The 21,189-nt window shown below is 31.4% G+C and overlaps 1 long non-coding RNA gene across 1 annotated transcript; it reads right to left on the bottom strand.

Moving 5' to 3' along the window:
• Positions 1–9,162: 9,162 nt before the first annotated feature.
• On the bottom strand, positions 9,163–10,498 carry LOC121128088 (uncharacterized). Its single transcript, XR_005868033.2, has 4 exons — positions 10,359–10,498; positions 9,881–10,293; positions 9,532–9,819; positions 9,163–9,471 (listed from the first exon to the last, which is right to left on the bottom strand). It is a non-coding gene; the product is annotated as an uncharacterized lncRNA (long non-coding RNA).
• Positions 10,499–21,189: the final 10,691 nt, after the last annotated feature.

Raw genomic sequence — 21,189 nt, 5'->3', positions numbered from 1 at the left:
TTAAGTTCACTAGAATCTACTCTTATTTACAGTAATATACCAATCAATCAATCAAGTAAAAACATAATAATACCCCATAACGTATTTCCTCTCGAGCACTTTCCCTTCCTTTAAGTTAAGTATCCATTGCTTCCACATATAGGTTCACGTGAAAGAAAAGAAAAAAATTAGCAAACAATACCGAGTCAAACAATCACAAAAATGTATAATAAGTTTTTTTTTATAATCTTCTAGCACCATCTAGCGTATAACTATTACACTTTAACAAAGCGATATACACTTTCGCTTTGTGTATATCAGCGATATAAATATTTGGGGGAAAAAATTCGAATATTTAATTTTTTACGTAAACGTTTCGAGTATTTAATTTTTTGATCTGCTGTATAATTTTACCCAATTATCTTCTTTTTTTTAAGAAAATGAATCTTACAAAAAAAATTGTACCCACTGCAGCCATTTTGGTTTTTGTAACCAATCAAACACTAAATTTTCCTTATTTAAGGAACGTTCAAATGGATTGGACTGGATGGGATCGGACTGGACCACGGTCCTAAATCAGGAGCAACACAACATTACGTTTACCTTATCGATAAATAAATTTTGAAAATCACATATTATATATTGAATTAATTATAGTAATGTGAAACGTTCGTTTAAAAATTGTCCTTTTTTTTCCTTTCGTCTAATAGATTCAATGTAAACAAGATTCCCTCTTACCCTTATAAGTTATGTGTGTAGTTGAAATAAATGTGAAATTTATGTAAATTAGAACAACAAGAATTTTGGGAGGATACTATTATAAAATAAAAAACTATTTGGAAACAGGAATAAACAATAATAATAAATATAAAAAGGAGACAACTCCAAGTTTTCCTTTCTCCTTTCCTCTTTCGTCATATTTTGATGAGAATCTTATCTCATTAAAGAAAGAGGATTTTGTATTCTGTCTCGTCATGCTCCCAAAGAAAGTATTTTTTTTCTTTTGGTTTATAAATATATAATATATCTATGTACAATATATTTCCTTACACTTTGATAATCATCCATCATAAAGAAAGGAGGAAAGGTTGAGTGGAAGAGGGGGGAAGGATCCATTAAAACATTCATTGACAAAATTTATAAATAAATATTGCTCTTTTAAAAAAACCCTTGTTATAAATCATTTTTTGTGTACATACATACAGTCTAAAAAAGTTTAACAATTTCTTTTCCCTCTTAGTCATCATTTTCATCTTTCAGATGAAAGGGGGAGGGAGAAGCAGTAATTTTCGAGGGTTTGTTGTTAACACTTGCTATGTAAATAAGGAAAAATAAAAGATTACATCTATTTTCTTTTATGTCCTTTTTTTAAGAAAATAAATCTATCAAAAAAAAAAAAAAAAATTACGACTGGTTTCGTGTAAAAAAATGCATCCTGACACAAAAAAAATTATATTAAACAGCAAAATTTTTTGGAATTTAATAGAAAAAATATCAAAAAATTTAAATTTTTCGAAAAATATTTCAAAAATCCATTGTATTCACAAAAAATTATATTTTTTTGAGAAAAAAAAATCAAAATTCAATTTCAAATATTGAATTTATTGTAAAAAAAAATTAAAAATTCCAGTGCTACTCACAGAAATTAATTTTTATGGAAAAAAAATTCAAAAATCCACAGCTATTGACAAAAAATTCAAAAATGAAATTCCAAATATTAAATTTTTTTCTCTGTTGCATAATTTCCCCCAATAATAAAAAAAATCATAATAGAAGCAAAAATTCCTTAATTTTTTTCAGGGGGGCACACCTCTTGCGGACAACCCTGTAAATTGGGATACTTTACAACCTGAGGGTTTTAAAAATGTGCCTTGAATCAGCATTTTATTGCTCATACTGTTCAATATGATCCTAAAACATTAAATGTAATTATTTATTAATCTTGATAATGCCAATTTTTATTCGAGTGTAGTGAATATATTGAACTGTTTTGCTTTAAAATTGTTCATTTGTTTTTACTATTGATTTCTTGGATAATTATTTTTTTCAGTGTGAGGACTGAGTTCATAAAGATAAAATAAATACAGTGAATTTAAGCCATTGGGTATAAGTTATGTAAAAATATTTGACGTAGACTAATTATTCGATTATCGTTCAACAAAATTTGAGGATTTCTGATATTCAATCTTTCCATTTTTTCTTATATAATTTAACAATTCTTCGTATTTAAAAAAAAAAACTCTGAATATAATCATCTCCAAACCTCAACAATTTCTTTTTCAAAATAAAGGGGTTTTGTGATTTCAAATATATTTTGTTTTAATTGAGAAAGTACCACGAAGATATAAAATTTTAAACTTAGTAATTTTAACACGTTCAATATTTTATTTATCGTGATATTTACACTCTCAAAATGAGAAGCATTAGGAATGATTGAGCATTAATATTTTGAAAAGGAGAATTGGGGAAGTTTCAAGATAATTAAATGGAGAGTTATTTAAAAGTCTTTTTGCATATCAGTATTGGCCTCAAATTTTGAAGGCTATGATGCCATCACGTTATCAACCTCTAAAACCCTTGGTCTGGAATTAAATGATTTTGAACACAACACCAATAAAGATAATTGGTAGGCCATACTTATATCCAGTTATGTAGTTCTTGAGATCGATTTTGATCGTGCCACGTTCTTGAACGCCTTCAAAGTAATGTCTAAAACAAATACTCGGATTATAATTTTCTTTCTCTAAATAACTACATTATTTTCAATTATACTATAACAATTATGTGAGAACCATTTATCATTTTGGACTATACAAATACGTTGATAATAATTACCAATAATGGTAATATATTGATTTCACACAAGCAAGCTCGTAATTCAACTTGATTTATGAGCAGCCTTTTTCTCATAGATATATTTAGTGTATCGCTCATTATATCAGATATGCAGTAGTATCGTATCTGTTCATTATATGAAACTCATAATCGATGACATCTTACGTTTCGTCCTGTCCAGTCTCGTCTCTGTTGGCTGTGCTTGATAAACGTCCAAAATTTTATAGTACTCTATAAAAGAGACAATTTTAATTTTCATATATTATAGTACCTCAGTTAACCAATAGTGTATGAGCAAACTAAAAAAATATCTGCAAGTCCTTTGCTTGTTGTTTAAACTATTTTTTTTCTTTTTTTAAATGGGGTATGGTGAAAAGATTTTTTACAGCTCCCTCTATGTAAATAACATACACCTATGTTACTTACTATTAAATGATATTATCAATCAGGGAGTTGTACTATTTTACCGCAAGACGGCGCCATACTCTGTCGGTTTATTTACAAACTAATATAAGTAAACAAAGAAGTTTAATAAAACTTCAAATACAGGAATAAGCATCAAATTTTAGACTATTAATTATTAAGTGATTATTTTTTTGATATTCTGGTTCAACGATCCTTTGTACCTAAGCAAACTGTCATAAACATTTCTTTATCTCGCCATCATGAGTGAGAAAAAGCCAGAAGGCATCATATCTCAGATCTTTTAGATGTTGAAGTTGAGTTGGCTAGGATTATGGACATTGTAAAGTGTTCCAGGAGCCTGATTTTCAAGGTGACCAAAATGAAGAATGATGGAGAAGACCTCTCCAGTAGAACGTGGAGTACACAATTTAAAAAGGGATTCAGTGTTCACGCATATATAGAAGAAGAAGATCAAGAAAGGCCTCACTAAATGGATGAATCAATGAATATAATAATTTGCCATTATTCGGAATATAGACCTAATTAATGCATCTATTATTCTAATATATACAGGGTTCAGAAGCAAAACGTGGACTGAATGACTGATTTTAGAAAAATTTCAATAATTTTATTTTTTGATAAAAAATTCTCAAATTTTTTTAAACAAAAGTTTGAGACACGACCATTGTGAGCATGTTCAGTCAAGATGGCCGCCCTGAACGGAGGGAAACCTTGCAGGAGTTGATGATGAACTTCTCGGACAAGTTGTTCCACTCTTTCACAATGGCGGCCTTCAGTGAGTCCATGTTCGGGTTTACATGTCCAGTTAGTCTCCCTTTTCTAAGTTTCCCACCCAGCAAAGTCCAAGAGGTTCAAATCCGGTGAAGATGATGGCCACATGTCCTTGGGCCAAAAATCAGACATGTTGTCGGCGCAGTTCCTTACTTCCTTCCTTCCTTGAGAGGTCTTTCCATCCTTTTTCATCTTGATCACCTTGAAAATGAGGCTCCTGGAGCACTTCACGATGTACATAATCTCTACCAACTCATTCGGAATATGCAAGAAAAATCACAAAACCTCTCGATATTAATGACATAATTAGCATGTATTAATAGCCCACATTTGCTTCCGAACCCTGTATATATGTTGATAGCGATTGTTGATGACGTCACTAGCTCATATAGATGATTAAGTAGAGACTGAGGTTCTATGTGACGGTTTTTGCGTCCGATTTGGATGTAATCTCAATAAGGATGAGACCAAACTGGACATAATTTTTTTTTGACCACTACATCTCTACTAGATATGTCATTATTGTTACTTTATCCTCTGTCATAAAAATAATTAAGGTGGAATTTGTACGTCACAAGGCATCCAATTTGAATTCAAAATCTATGAAATTTTTTATTGTAAATTTATATAGATAAACTTACAGACATGAGGGTAAGGGGAATCAAGTTTAGACAGAACTACGTCCATATTTTCATTGTTTGTTCATTTTCAGTAAGTCAATAATTCCTTTTTTATATCGACAGTAACAATGGTGCAACAGCCTGCGAAAGTTAATGAATCAGCAAAACCCCTAGCAATATATTTGACGTTCAATCTCTGATCACCTTGGACTCATTAAATCCTATGCCCTGGGGGACAAATATGGGGTTGGTACATACAAATTACTTTTAGGGCTTATGGGGAACTTACTATCAATGATCAAGGATTTTCAAACTTCACAAGGAGTTCAGAAACAGCCGGGAGAGCATTGAAGATGATCGAAGAAAATCTGTTAAGGCAGACAAAAGAAATCAAAAGAATATTAACCCTATATCATATAAGATATTTAATTATACAATTATATCAGCTCTGGATGCCTGATGGTCTTGTTTTCAATATAATTCATGATTACGGTTGTGTGAAAATCAGGTAGATTGCCTTTGACCTTGACCTTACCTGTATACTTGTTTTCAATATCATTCATGATGAACTTCACCACAGCAAAAGGAAAACACGTTGGGTTCATCGCCTTCTTACAGAAGAGCACAAAGCCAATCATCTGAAGATGACAAGGAACTTCCAGAAACAGTACTTTGACCATGGAAAAGCCTTTTTGGTGAGTCATACGAGTCATTTATTTTTATTCAATCTTGCAAACAATTGCTTCCAGTGTGCAGTAATTCCCCCATAAAATCAATGAAAATAAAAAGTCTTCTTTGACTTTAGGGGTATCATTTAACAGTATTACATGTCTAATGGTCACACTATCAACTCAGAGTACTATGTAGATCTCCTACAGCATTTCTGAAACATTTGATGAAAAAAAACCTAAGAAGATTATCAATGGATGGCTTATGTATCAACACAATGTTCTTTTAGAAACACGTACTGTGACCAAGCAGGAACCACAAACTTTCATGACCTCTTTTAGCGAGGAAGGCTTCATGAAGGCCTAGTTGAAAAGAATGGGCAAGTGCATGGGGAATTTTTCAGAAAGTAACTTTCATGTGTTTCTTTTTACAAACTCAAATAAAAAAGTTATAGGTTGAGTCCTGCCTAAAATTGATCATCCCACATATATGTAACTACTAATGCCAACTTATTAGACCATACAGGCTTATATTTATAAGTAAAACTCTAAAATTTATATGATATATATTGTCCAATACAAAGCCTCAACCCCAACCAGAATCAATTTATCTCCTTTTAGTTCTATTTGACACCATTATTAATTATATTAGTCAACATATCTGTAAATGAGAGTTTAGGAAGACCATTAAAACCATAAATTATATCTCATTATTTGACTTTCATAAATTAATTAATTATGTAGGTAACATATACGCATTGTAAAAACTATAAACTCAAGCTTTTAATTGCTATGTTAAAGTACATATATAATTTAATTAGAAATCTGTCAATCTCTACTTCTAACAGAGAAAGAAAATTACAACCCAGCCAAGATACGGGCAAAATAATAATAAATGTGGATTATCAGTTATCACATCCATCATACGTGTGTGTATAATTTTGGTACGGACCAAAAGACAATTTATTTCTAAGAACTATCAAATTTAAATTCATAGAAATTATTTAAAACACACTATAATAAACTAAAAATATATATAACTAAACAAATGAATTGGAAATATATTATGAGAGGCATTTTTACTTGCTCAAAGGGATTATTTGAGTTTTCTAATACAAATTTCCTTTCCCAATCCATATTTCGTAGACTCTCTCAGAAAAAAAGTATTATCGAGTTAACTCCATATCTTTAGTGATGTATCGGTCCTTATTTAGGACCGAATGAAATATTTACATAATAAGTACAATCAAAAAATGGCCGAAGGTCCATCTGTTTTAAATGTGTCAACAAAATTAATAGATGATCAAATTTTGCAATCACGGAAACTTGCCCTAGAAAAAATTTACCCGGTGGAAAATTGTCATGTGGGAAAATATCTCCAACACTTCAAAATGAATCCGGGCGCATTGTTTTTAACTTCTTGGTGTATTTGTATTTACCTTTATAAACCCATGGGTCCGGGGTTCATTTTGGAGTATTTGGATAGAGTCTTAATGTTGCTTGAAGTACTGGCGGTGGTTTTTAACCTTCTTAATGGCCCTGCCATAGTCCTAATCAACCTATGAGTCTATAGTTTGCTTTGTGCCATTCCCACTGCACAAAATATGTGTTGGGACGAGGCAATGCGATTTTGTTAGTAAATCACAGGAAATTTTTCCATACTCGCAATTTTCTACAATTTTCCTAGAACAATTTATATATTTGTACATACTACACTTCCAATCAAATTGGAGGAGGTCTATGTTATTTTATTATGGAAATGAAAGACGTTACGGGAGAAAAATGAATGCAAAAATATTTTCTAAAAAGCTTTAAAATCTTCTCTGATTCATATCAATACTAAAATATAAATAACTCAAATTTACTATATTTTACATATCAATTAATAGAAATTGATTTCATTTATGTTAAAATTCCCAATTTGAAAGTGTGGGCCATGTAGCTCAGTTGCATCGCATTACCAATCTTGCAAATTGTAATATTCCGATGTGGATAGAATGTATGCAGATAGGTGTCGGTTGTTCGTTTGTCAGCGTCCGCCTGGCTACGCAATCCCACATTTTGGTCCCCAAAAATTTTGGTCATTCAAACTCAGACAAAAAGGAGCTTTTTCGTGTTTTTTTATTCCCGTTTTATAAGTACATAAAAGATATATTAACTTTTAAAAACACTAGATGACTCTGCGTGGAATTAAAGATCAAGTTATGAGTCATGACTGAGTCACGAGTGTAACAATGTTTATTAATTGTTGTTACGTAATCTATGTATGTCGATTTTCTTTATCCTTTTTCTTCTTTTCGTGGTTAAGGGAATTAAATATAGTCTATTAAATCAATAATATCTAAGCAAGAGAGAAAGAGAAATCAAACGAAACGTCAAACAACAAACCACTTCATGAAGGTGAAGGAGGAAGAAATAAAAGGATTTAGCAGTTTTTTGTGAAAACAGTTTTTGTGATAAACTTTAGTCATCAAATTAATTACTTATAAGACAAAAGGGATGATGTGGATGGATCTTTTTCACGGAACATCCGAATATATGGATCTAAGTCAACTCATAGTTCCATTCAACTCCTATGTGTTTATGACATTGGGATATCTATCATGTCCAGGGATCTCATCTCTTTAGAAAAGGTTCTTGCACCTTACTCGATGGATATTATCTCATTTAAGTATCAGTCATCTTGTAGATGTCCTTTAATGTTCAAATCTATTACGTCATCATACATGGTATCAAATACACATACGTCCTCTATATCTTGTATGGAATCGTTGTATACTTCTATAATAACTGAGGATATGTATAATCAAGAGGAGTAATATTGGAATAAAATGTATTGTGATGAACAAAGAGACTCATCTGCATCTTTTCCATGGAATCTTCACCCAAAATTTACTCAAATTCATCTCCTAATATTCTTAGAAAACTCTTTCATTGATTTGAGTCCTTAAATGTCATTGATATGCATAACCAACAAACAACTCATATCTATGACACTGATTCCATTAATAAGGCAGTATTATTTTTGTCATGCTAGACACTTCATCCTCGCTTCCGATTCCATTATTTCTTGTGAGTCTCGTCTATCATTGAAAAAAAGTAGAAGACTATCCTGGACTATGAATTAAAGGGGGTCCTCTTTTCTAGATATCTTTATCAGCAAAGCCGCAAAACATATTCAGATCTCCTATTACCTACATATAGTATACATAAATAAATGTAATAAATATGTTAATAAATTATCGGTGATCTTATAACTTTAGTAGAGTTATATTGGAAAATATTATTTTTTTTAACACATTTTAAAAGTTAGTGAGTCGGAAGTCATTTTCTGAATTTCTAAATCACTTGTCATAATATTTAAATATAAAACGATCATAAGGATTTAGAATCTCCACGTCAATATTCAATAAATAAATTATGGATTACACTAAATGCTTACTATGTAACAAAAATGGATATAAGAAAGATTATTTCAGTATTCATTGACACTAAAGAATAGATTATGTTCTTTGACAATTTTAAATAATGGTGTATTGCAAATATTTATTTATTTATGTGCTTCATTGATTTAAGTTTATTATTTTATTTTTTCTTAATTGTTTTGCCTTATAATATATTATATATTATAATTTGTCAAAGGTTAATTCATAAGTTTCTTTGTTTCGTTCCAGAATGCCGTAGTAGTTAGAAGGCATCGAAGTTTCTAAAAAATCAGAATCGTGATAACTTTTCTTACCTTCTACGTTTAGTTATTAAATATTTTCATATCTTTGACAAAAAAATCCGAAAGAATATATTAACTAATTATAATATTTTAAAACTAATAGCAGAATACTTTTTCTGGAATTCTGGACGTTGACTGTGATGATGAGCATCAATTTGATTGTTCTATATTTCGGTCAAACTTTCAAGTGCATGACAAAAAAACTAGTTTCTGAAGTAAATGATAATATTCAAAAAGATATATTTATAACTTATTAAAGAAATAAAGAGTAAAAAAGGATTCGTTCGATCAGAATGAAAAAATCCTCATAACAACATTGGTAAACTTTTCCAAATTCTTTGCGAACTTTATGTATAATAGACTCGATAAACTTCAAGCGTGGAATGTTTGCATACTCCTTAGGGTTATCCATTTACTGAAATACTTACGATACAAGATGCAAAACCTGCAAAGAATAGAAGGAATAAATAAAAATTGGGGTGGCCTTACATATCTGAAATCATACAAAACTCTTCTATCGATGACTGGGGTATGGGGGGGACCCCTGTGGAGGTGGTGTGGAAGTCTTTGAAAATGACATGGTTGAAACAATTGTGATTGAGTCAAGACTTTTGGGCCACAAGAATAAGAATCGGCTCTAATTTACGAACGATTTTTATGAAAGAATATTTATGTGTCCAGTCGAAGTCACGACGGTTTTGAAAAAAAACAACTAAGTAGTTATTGGGTTGCTATGAGTAGATCCTGGAACTCAATTTTGCACCACATTTAAGACTCCTCGGCCCTGATGAACCTATTAATTACAATTGTCGCTGTAATAGTTTAGATTAAGTTTTTAAATCAGGTGGACTTACCTTGGTAGGAGAAATATAATTGCAAGACGTAGAACCGGATGGAGCTTATTTTTTGACACTCAAAAGAATCCAAATGAAGACAAACTCATATTCAGAGATAAGATTCCGACCCTTTACTCCCTCATTGATCATTAATAGTTGAGAGAAGACTCACCGGGTCCAGGGAGGAAGTCAATGACCATAATCCATGGACAGTCATGCGGAAACCTTTTTCAAACGCAAGACAAAAATGGTTGTGCTAGAGGATGGCAACTTCGAACCTCTTCACGAATAAATCGAATCCAGAAAACGATAGACAGATTTGTTCTCTTTGTAAGGAAGGAAAGAAAACGAGCTGGCACCTCTTCCACGACTGCTCGAGGATACTGGAATACGGGGTAGATGGGACCATAGAGAACTGGATGATCATTACCCTAAGTCCACATATAGTGTATTTAAAATTGACTTTTAAATTAAATATGTTTTGAACATGGCGTACCCTGTTGGATGTAAAGGCAGAGACCTTCCTATAAGCTTCGAAACTTTTATTCGACGAAGTATAACTTTATAGAGGAGGTTTGACGACAAAGGGTCAATGGAAATACAATTTTAATGTTATTTTCTTTATATAACACCAACGCCATATATCCGTACATAGAAAATAATATTGATTTAATCCGTCGGAACAATTTTATAAAATCAACACAACCTCAAATGTATTATATGTATGTACGTTCAATGCAATTTGTATTTTATTATTTCTAATGTAGTTTCTGTTTATTTAAACAAAACAAACTTTAATGTTTTTGTTGCATACAATAATTATTATACTATTTATTATATTTTGCCCTAGCCTAGTTGATTCAATGGTGATTCAGTTAAAAGGGTCAAAAAGGCATATTTACTACTTGTATGTAAAATTTTTACATTGACAAGTTAAAATAAATTTTTCTGAAATATTGTCCCTCTTTTGCCCACCTTGTACCAACTAATATGTACAAGACTGTACATTTTATATGCTTAGGCCTAATAAGGGGTTAAAAAAAAAAGTACAAAACATTGAAATGTTTTGGACAAGACAGAAAAAGTCAACTTCAACATAAAAGTACAAAATTTTATGGTTCTAGGAAGCACGCTCTGGTAAAAATTCCACTGAGAAAATTACCCTGGAGAAAATTGTCAGTGTGGAAAATTTTTAGTCATTTACTAACAAAATAAGAAAAAACATTTCAATATTTTGTACTTTTATTTCCATTCTTTAAGCAATAAAATAATTTTTCCATTATCAAAAAAGTACTTACAAAATTTAAAATAAAAACCTTTTTAAAAAGAGTTAAATTTTTCAGATAAAACCACTTGTTTGAAAAGATATGGACGTTTAAAATTTGGTGTACACTTTATTTCTTATCTTAATTCCAAAACAAACAAAAATTAATTCCTTATCTGGGATCTGATCGTACAATCGCAAAATGTATAAATAAATTTTAAAATTATTGAAAAAAGTACAAACTAAGCTGTGGGTAAAATATTTTCGGTTATTTTTATTTTTTTATTTAGTTCAAATTATACTCAAATATGTGTTAAAAAATAAAATGAACTTAATAACGTAATTATATATCTTTCTTATTTTAATAGATAATAACTACTTAAGTATATGGATATTTAATGTACGAATATTTGTACGGATTCAATCAGTGTGGTCCAGTTCCCGGAACTATTATGACCAAGGGGCCATTGTCCCCCTCACATTTATAGAATTGATATAGTTACCAAAATAAAAACATCATCTTGTATTGTTTTTCAGATTTGCGATATTAAAAAAAACCAATCACATCCTGGAAAAATTGTAATAAAAGGCCAACGGCCCTACCACAAAAAAAATATACAGGGTAGCAGCAAAACGTGGACTGATAATGAATGTTTAATTTCCCATTACTATGAAAAGGTTTATTGATTACTTTTTGATATTCTGTTTCCGCCGTCGTTTTTACATAAACAAACTATACGAATCATTTAGTCATTTCATCATCAAGAGGGAGCAGCAAGTAAAGTGAAGCGCACATCAGATCCCCTAAATGCTAAAGTTGGTTTTCTAAAGATAACGGACATTGTTGAGTGTTCTAGGAGTCTGGTTTTTAAGTTGGCCAACATGAAAAAAAAAAGGAAAAGACCTCTCCAGGATGTTAGGAAATGGAGATGATAATTTAAAGGGTTATACGAAGTTCTTGTTAAGTTTGGAGAAGAATATAAAGGAGGATACACTAAGTCGATGAATTGTTTCGCCAACGACTTCACTGTGGCTTCTAGGACCATTAAGAGGGATATAAACAGAATTTGTGATTGTTTTCTTTCACAAGGACCCCATGCCACCATCTGACTGAGGGAATGAAAGTCAGGAGACTTGAGAGGTGCAAGAAAATCCTGAGATGGAGCAAGACAAATGTTTCAATTGCGAAAAATTCCAAATATCTGGTGCAAACAATGCATCTGTTATTTTTTCAGGCTGGAAAGAAAGTCGGCCAGAAGGCCTACTATAAGGTGCTGAGGTACACCATCTTGCTATGGCTGAAGACTCACTACACGGACGGTAACTACATGTGGAGTCAGGATGGCACCTCCTCTCAAATGTCTACCAAGTGCCAAAAGATCTGCCAGATAACATGGTTCGATTCTGGTACTAAGAGATATGGCCCCCTTCCTCAACAAATTTGAACCCACTGGACTTTTCTAAATGGGGTATTTCGGAGAGGGAAACCAACAGGATCTCACACCCAAATGGGACTTACTGAAGTCCTCGATAGTGGTGGGGTGGGACAACTTGTCAGAGGAGTTTGTCATCAACTCCTACATGACCGTCAGGCGACGTGGGATTGATAATGAATATTGAGTGAAAAATGTTTTACAAAAACCTTGTCTGCATGTGTTGTTAACATTATTTTTTTTGCCTATTATTGAAAATATAGTATTAAAATAATTTATGTGTGTTAGTGTATGATGTACGTCCCGCTTAGAATTACAATGATAAAAACGCATTTATGTCAAAAACAGAGACCGACACACTTTAGACATTATATAAAAGTTGTGTAGAATTCTGAGTTACAAACGTAAGCTTATGTTTGATTTAAAGACCAGATTCCTTGGCTCTTGAGGGAAAGTTTGATTTTTCGTTAATAAGTTGATTTTGTTCATAAAACAAGATCGCTTTCCCGTGTCTCAAAGGTTTATCTAAGGTATGGGTTGACGATTCAAAAATTCACCAACAAAAAAAACAAAAAAAACGAAGTATTGTACTAACAGAACGTATATTAAATATGAATTAAAAAAAGTAATTAGGAAGAGAATGAGCGTGTTAATCTTAGTATACATATATCTTCAATATTTATTATGGTTGAGGAAGGAACATGGGTAAGTTAGCAATGTCAACGATAGTAAATACATCATAGGGTCGAACATTTTAAAAAATTGCTTTATATTTACTAAAATCATTATTTTCATATATATTGCATTTTCAAAAGTGTGAAAAGGGGGTGCGGGTTTGATTATATTAACATCAAATGAACGAAAACAACAAAAGATGTTGCATACAATGAGGTTTTACAAATGAAATTTACCTATTACATAAATACAGTTTATAGTAAATCTTTGTAATTTAGATTTAGATCGTTTAGAATTTTAACATGAATAAGTTAAATATATTATCATTCGTATATATACGTTCGTGAGGGTTAAAAATATAAAATTATTGATGTATTTCTAAATTTATACTTTTGAAATTTTTTTCCAAAAATTTAATTTTTTGAGAATATCTATAGATTAGGGAATTTTTTTTTCTAGAATTTTAAATTGTTTCCAAAAAATGTAATTTGTTGTGAATAGCTGTGGATTTTTGGATTTTTTGTACAACAAATTTAATATAGGAAATTTAATTTCCCATATTTTTTTCTAAACAAAATTAATCTTTTGTGAAAATTAAAATTCAAAAAATTTAACTTTTATTAAGAATATCTATGGATTTTTCAAAAAAATTGTGAATAGCTGTGGATTTTTGAAAAAAATTAATATTTGAAATTGTAAGTTTGAAGTTCTACAAACGAAAATGAATTATCAATCAAAATACTTACAAATTGAGTAAATTTATTGTTGTTTTGTGCGTTGCAAAATACGGTGACCAATATTTAACATTAAAATTGGTTTCTATCAAAGGTATATACAATAAAATTTTCGTAATATCACCTTGGATATCAATTATTTTTTTAATAACGGAATAATTAATTTTTTCTCTAACATAATTTTTTTTGTTGATTTAAGAAATCCATTAATTATTTTACGTCATATGAAAAACCATTAAATTCAACATAATTTCCCATAATATAAAAGTTTTTTGCGTTTATAGGGATTCTCGTAAAAATTACCGATTCTGATTCCTTATTATTTTAAATAACAAATTTATTGATTTTTCCCTAGAACTAAAAATTTTTTTTTTTTTTTTTTTTTTTTTTTTTTTTTTAACATTTTGGTCAATGTTTATCGCGAAAAGTTCAATGCCTTGGTCTTCAGGAGTGGTATAAGAAGGAAGACAGTCATTTGATTAGCATGCAATTGCAACCCCTAGCTTTTCTTCCCCCTGATGAAGTGCACAACGCATTCACAAGATCCATGAGCACAATCAAGGAGTAAACTGATGAATTGCTTGGCGATTTCTTTCAATATTTCGAATCCAAATGGATCGGCATCACTCATAGATGAAAAAGACGAAAACCCGTATTTGAAATGTATCTGTGGAATTTATTCGAACAAATTATTCAGTTGAGTGCTGTCATAATGCTCTTCATATGTGTATCCAAGTCAATCATCCTACAAATATACTATTAAAAAAATAATCCTTGAGCAAGCTTCAACGCAAATGTATCTACGACAAATTCAAAATGGACAGGACTTGAACAGAAAATACAAAAAGCAAAAAAATGTTAATAAAAAAGTATCTAATGGTTTTAAATAATATGAAAATACGGAACCTTTTCATATTCCATATTTTCAGGACTTTTGTGACGTCATTAGTATCATGACATCAGTTTTTAAATAAGTTCTAGTAAATGAAAAATAACTCACCAAACGGTAATTGCATTTCCAATTTAAACATTGTGGTTTTCAATATGTTATTTTTAATTTTCTAATTTATCATGTGTAAGAAATATAGTTTATGACATGAGAGCGTGTGAGATTGATTGAAAATACGTTAGTCTTATGTCAATTGTGTGAGATTTGAAAGTTCTGTATTTTTGTTTCTGAACATTAATTGGTTAAACTCGAATTATCATTTGTTCAGCTGAAGTGAACAACTTTCTACTACCAAAAGAAGATTAGGATTAAGTTGGAAAGAATTGGCCAACTATCAACTGATTTTATTAGTTTAATTTAATTTCTCTTTTTGGAAAAAAGATTGAGAGATACAACCAAGATATTTTTTGGACATAGCTTCATATTTTCACAGACCCAAATTACGAAAAGCGTTCTCTTTTAATGAATCAAGAAAAGATAACTTAAAACCTATTTATGATATGTTTCAATACTATAGTGAGCTATATTTTTTATTCAATATGTCCTCCTTTACAAGCAATAAGAGCCTCGATAAACTGGTAGCTCATGAGGATGAAGGTTGTGTACATGGCCTACTACACTAGTATAATCGTAGCTTGGAGTGAATCCAAATTTGGATGAGAGGTGCTACAGACATTATTCTCAAGACACCTCAAACTTCAAAGTCCAGAGGGTTGATGTCAGAGCAGGAAAAGGGTCACATGGAGGCAAGCCATATGTTGCTGCATAAGTTTGTGTTCTTCTTGGTTGTATGGTACTGTAATTGGCATTATAGGCAGTCAGGATAGAGATGCCAACGGTCTCAGGAGTATTTTTTTGAAGGTTCCTTTAATTGGTTAGATAGAGTTGCACTGATTAAGTATAAGCAAACGATATATTATTAGATTTACTCAATCAAACCAAGGAATCTTGTATGAAGTCCATATACATGTTGTGTTTTGTCAGTACTTATTTGGGACTAAAGACTGCTGTCCCGTCCATTTCACTCTCGATCTGGTAAGGTTCCATCTTAAAAACTTATAAAGTTCGGTCCTTGAGGACGTCACTCAACATCATTTTTTTTTATATCTTCTAGTACTGACAGTCGGAAGGATCGGTCCCAAGGACTGATAGGATTGGACTGAATAAATAAGGACTAAGCTGTAGTTTGGTTGTGTAATTAAACCTCGTAATTAAAAATAACCAGAATAAAATGGTTATTAATTATTAATGCAAGTTTGAGCCCCCCACTCTGTAGAAAAAAATAATATTATATAAATATGTTATGTATGTAAATCCAATTATGTAACTGTACCCATTCCACTCCCCGTTTACAATTGAATGACTTTTTCATTATTTAAAATAAATACATATTAAGATTTTTTTTTTTCAATTATATATTTTTCTCTTTTTCTTACGAATAAAAAGAAAACGTCATTTTCAGACACATTATAATATATTTCAATATTCTTTCGTCGTTGCAATTGTTAAAGTTCTTGAGAATTAATTTAATATGAAAATGGTTACTTTTAGAGATTATGTATACATACATATATTATAGCAACATAAAAATAAGCTTCTTAAAATGGATAATGATTCTATTCAGTTATCAGCAGATATTATTGGAGGTGAAGAAAAATATGGAATATTAGCTTAAGTTAAAAGTTTTGAGCGTTTTTCGCTAGATGTCTTTAGTAAGCTATATCTCACGATTAATACGTTGCATCAAAAAAAATCCTCAAGTATATTTAAAGGTTACGCGTACACTTAAAAAAAGTTCATGTACAGTTTATTGTTTGGTGAAGCCAGTTGTGTGTTACAGCGTTCCAAAATGGGAGTACAAAAAGAGAAAATTTGATGCCACGACCATGGTGAAAAAGAAGAGCAGGCGTGCCAAAAAATTGTGTTGTTTATGTACCCAATACAGTCTCGAATGCAACATCAAAGTAGTGTTCCAACGATTCCGTTCTGGAAAAATACTATATTTTTATAAATACAATTATTTTTCTATTTAAGGAAACCATCGTTAAACAGAAATCATGTATGTTTCATGCATCTATGATCATTGTAATCTTTATTGTATACCTTTTCTCCGAAGGGGAAAGAAGAAATACCCCAAGGTTAATAGAAATACAAGGTTAGACCATCATGTAATCGGCCTTGCTAGAATTTTCAATCTGACGTATTGTACCGACTGTTGGGCAAGACAGGTAGATTTTGACAAATCATGCAACCACTCATACTGTATGACGTCACTATTGATAGAATTTTCAACTTATTGTATCGTACCGACAGCCGGGGAAGAAAAACAGATTTTGAGAAAACACGGAACCACTTATACTCTATGACGTCAATATTAAAAAGCTTGATGGAAGTCAAACATCAGTCGTAGACACGTTATGGTATTTCTATTAACCTTCACATACCCTAAAATAGTTAGCCCATTCTTCTCAAAATTACAACATTCCTCATTTCATAAATAGTTGGGGAGTTCTAATTAGCGAAGCAACAACTCAATCAATTTTTTCTATTTGATATTTAGAACAATAAAGTAGAACAATGGAAGTGTAAAATCGACAGCTGAAAAAATATATGGTAGTTGTTGATGTATTTTCAAAATTTATTTATTAATTGATTCATTGTAAAAATCTTGGAGCACTAGTGAAGTAAACTGACTTATCCAGCTGTTGCAAGCAAACTGATCTAGAGATCAGACTCAAATTTGGCATCATAGTAAAAAACAGTGGTGCCGACCTTGAAAAAAAAATTAAATCCCTTCAGCGCAGACAATTTAAATAAACAATTCCTGGTATTTTTTTGAATTTTTTTTGGAAGTTTTAGCATGGAATGACTTTCTAAAAAAATCATTATGACATTATTATTTTAAAAGGCACAAGAAGCTTGGCCTTTCCAAAAAAAAACCATTGTAAAAGTAAAATAAAAATATTTATTTCTAAAAAAATATCGTCATTCAATAAATATAGTAAAAATTTATAGAAAAAAAAAGAGACCACGGAAAAATAGTAAGGGACCCAGAATTTGTTTTATAATAAAAAGTATATTTTTTTAAAAAATCAAATTTTTATATTGGGATTTGGGCCACGGGCAATATGTTTTGCATGGGTCCTGTAATTGTTAAGGCCAGCAGGGCTGTCTTTTAGAAAAATGAAATTAATAATAACTTGAATACTTTAGAAATGGACTAATAAAACTGCAAAAGAATGGAGACAATTACAATTTTAGACAATGGTTTCGTATTTCTTATAAACATATACTGCTGATGTGATCAATGTACTCAGATTTTATGAGATCTCGGAGGAAGAAATGGAGAGAAAATTAGAAACAGAACATTGTTTCAAGAAATGTTTGGAGAATCGTCTATCTTTTTAATATTATTTTTTTATAAATTGTGTTGTTAGTTGTGTCGGTTTCTAGGTTGTTGTTTTATATGTATTTTTTTTTATTTTAAGATTATAATCTTTACATATTTGTTTTAGGTCTTTTTATATATAAACAGATTCTTAGCAGCCTTTATTGCATATTGTTATTCAAAGGTCTTATGTTTCAAAAGAATAACAATGGGATAGTGGCAAGAAAATATTAACTGAAAACTATTTTTTTAAATACAATATTTAGCTATATTCTTATTTAATATTTCTTCATTCGCAAGCAATAACAGCCTCGACACGCAGCCGAACAGATTTGCAGCTCTTAACGATGAAGGCTGTGACTGCGGCATACCATACTGCCATGATAGCAGCTCGGAGCGAATCCACATTTGGATAAAAGGTGCAGCATATATTCTTCTTTAATACTCCCTATGCCACAAAGTCCAGAGTTTTGAGGTCAGGACTGGAAGAGGGCCCCATGGAGGCAGCCCAAAAGTTATTCATATTATTTCTGCAGAAGTTTTGATTCTTTTTGGCTGTATGAGGCATTAGGCATTCTGGATGTAGATGCCCATGGTTTTTGGGTCCCCACTCCTTAGAATGTTTATTTTTGATATTTATTTATGTATTTCCTCTTAATTTTTTATTATTTTATGATGTTATATAGGTTTGGTATATAAAAACATTGCTAAAAAAAGTAGAATCGCCATTTACAGAATAGGGCAGGAAATGTGGACTCAAGAGGGGGATTTAAAAATACAGTAATAATTTTATATTTGCATTAATAGTCTAAAAAATAATGTTAACAAAACATGTAGACAAAATTTTTGAAAAACTTTTGTCACTCAACATGACCACCTTCATTATCAAATAGAGCCTTTACACGTCACCTAAAGGCCATGCAGGAGTTGATGACAAACTCCTCTGACAAGCTGTAGCCACTATGGAGGACTTTCGTGAGTCCTCCATTTAGGCGTGAGTTCCTGTTGGTTTCCATTTCCAAAGTTCCCCATATAGAAAAGTCCAGTGGGTCCAAATCTGCTGAGGAAGGGATATATCTCTTTGGACTAGAATCGAGACATTTTATTTGCGCAGAACTTTTGGCACTTGGTGGACGTATGCGAAGGGGCCCCATCCTGAGTCCACACGTAGTCACCCTCCAGATAGTTGGTCTTCAGCCATGGCAAGATGTTGTACCTAAGCACATTATAGTAGGCATCTTGGTCGATTTTCTGTCCAGCCTTGAAAAAAAGAACGTAGGCATCTTATTTCCATCAGAGGTGACAAGCCCGAGGCCCATTGTTTGGGCCGGATATTTGGTGTGCTAAATCCCTTGGACCTCTTCTTTTGTTTCTTCAAGCCCGCTGTCGTTATAGCGATTGTGGAATTGATAAAAAGTAAAAATCGTCTTGTCCGAGAAAAAAAACATAATTTGCCCATTTGCGGATCCATGTGAGGATTTTCTTGCACTTCTCAAGCCTTCTAGCTTTCATGCCCTCTGTCAGAAGGTGATGTGGGGTCTTTGTGAAAGAAACTAATCCCAAATTGTGCTTTATAGAACTCTTGATGGTCCTAGGTGCCACAGAGAAGTCGTTGGCGAGGCGATTAGTTAACTTAGGGAGATCCTACTTTATATTCTTCTCCAAACTTTACAAAAACTTCGTATACCCCTTCAAATTATCCCCTCCACTTCCTTACATCCAGGAGAGGTTTTCTCCTTTTTTTTTTTATCTTGGCCAACTTAAAAACCAGGCTCCTAGAACACTTAACAATATTTGTAATCTTTATCACATCCAATCCAGCATCTAGGAGATCTGAGATGCGCTGCCTTTTGCTTCTTGCTCGCTCATGATGATCAAATGACTAAATGATTAGTATAGTTTGCTTATGTAAAAACGGCGGTGAAAACAGAATATTCAAAAATAATCCCACTTAATTTTCGTAGTAATGAGAAATAAACATTGATTAACAGTCCACGTTTTGCTGGCCTAACCTGTACAATTTAAAATTGATTTATTTGCCTTATACAAATTTTAAAGTATAGTTTTCAAAATAATTCAACCTTTCTTATCAAATCTTTCACAAACTATTTGTGATACATTGAAATTACTATTTAATTATAAAATTAATCAACAGTTCAGACAAAATATTTATCCCTCAATAGATATATAGATAAATAAATAAGTTTTATAAATTAAAAAAGAAAAGAAAACTTTCTTTATATGTTTTTTTTTAAATTATTTTTTCGTATTATGTATTTCTTTAGTGTTTTTGACGTATACATAAATATATAAGAATTTATACAGAAACTTATTTTTTCCCCCTTTATCTCTAATTCTTTTGAATTATTTATAATATTTTTTGTGAAACTTTAGACATAAATATCATTTATATGAATAAGTTTGTATAACATATGACTTCACCTTCAGACTGCATAAATATTGATAAGGAACCATATGTTATCTACTCTACATTCCTACCTTGTTTTGAAAAACATACCCATCATAACTTACACATAACTTTGAATTCCTGAAAATCAGGGTTTTTAAAGCTGAGTCACAAATTTTTAAAAAGATTGTGTCATCACTCAAGGCAGGCATGAAGAACCATTAAATGAATCTTCTTTAGGTCAAGTATCCCTGGTGTGCTAGTAAAAATTATAACGGATATACCTTGTCTCTTAGCATATTGATTTGTTTTTTTTAAAGGAGTTGAAGTATCGGCATCCCTAATAACACTGCAATAATGGGTAGAGACGTTATTTATGTAAGAGTACGAAGAGAAGGGAGGAGAAAGACATCTGGTACTACTAAATTAAGACCCTTGTTAAATGGTTTTAGGAGGAGAAAATGAATTACTTCTATA

This window comes from Lepeophtheirus salmonis, chromosome 13 (genome assembly GCF_016086655.4).
Source record: "Lepeophtheirus salmonis chromosome 13, UVic_Lsal_1.4, whole genome shotgun sequence".
NCBI classification, from domain to species: domain Eukaryota; kingdom Metazoa; phylum Arthropoda; class Copepoda; order Siphonostomatoida; family Caligidae; genus Lepeophtheirus; species Lepeophtheirus salmonis.
The sequence above is the reverse complement of the archived record's forward strand: the minus strand, read 5'-3'. Positions and strand labels throughout refer to the sequence as shown.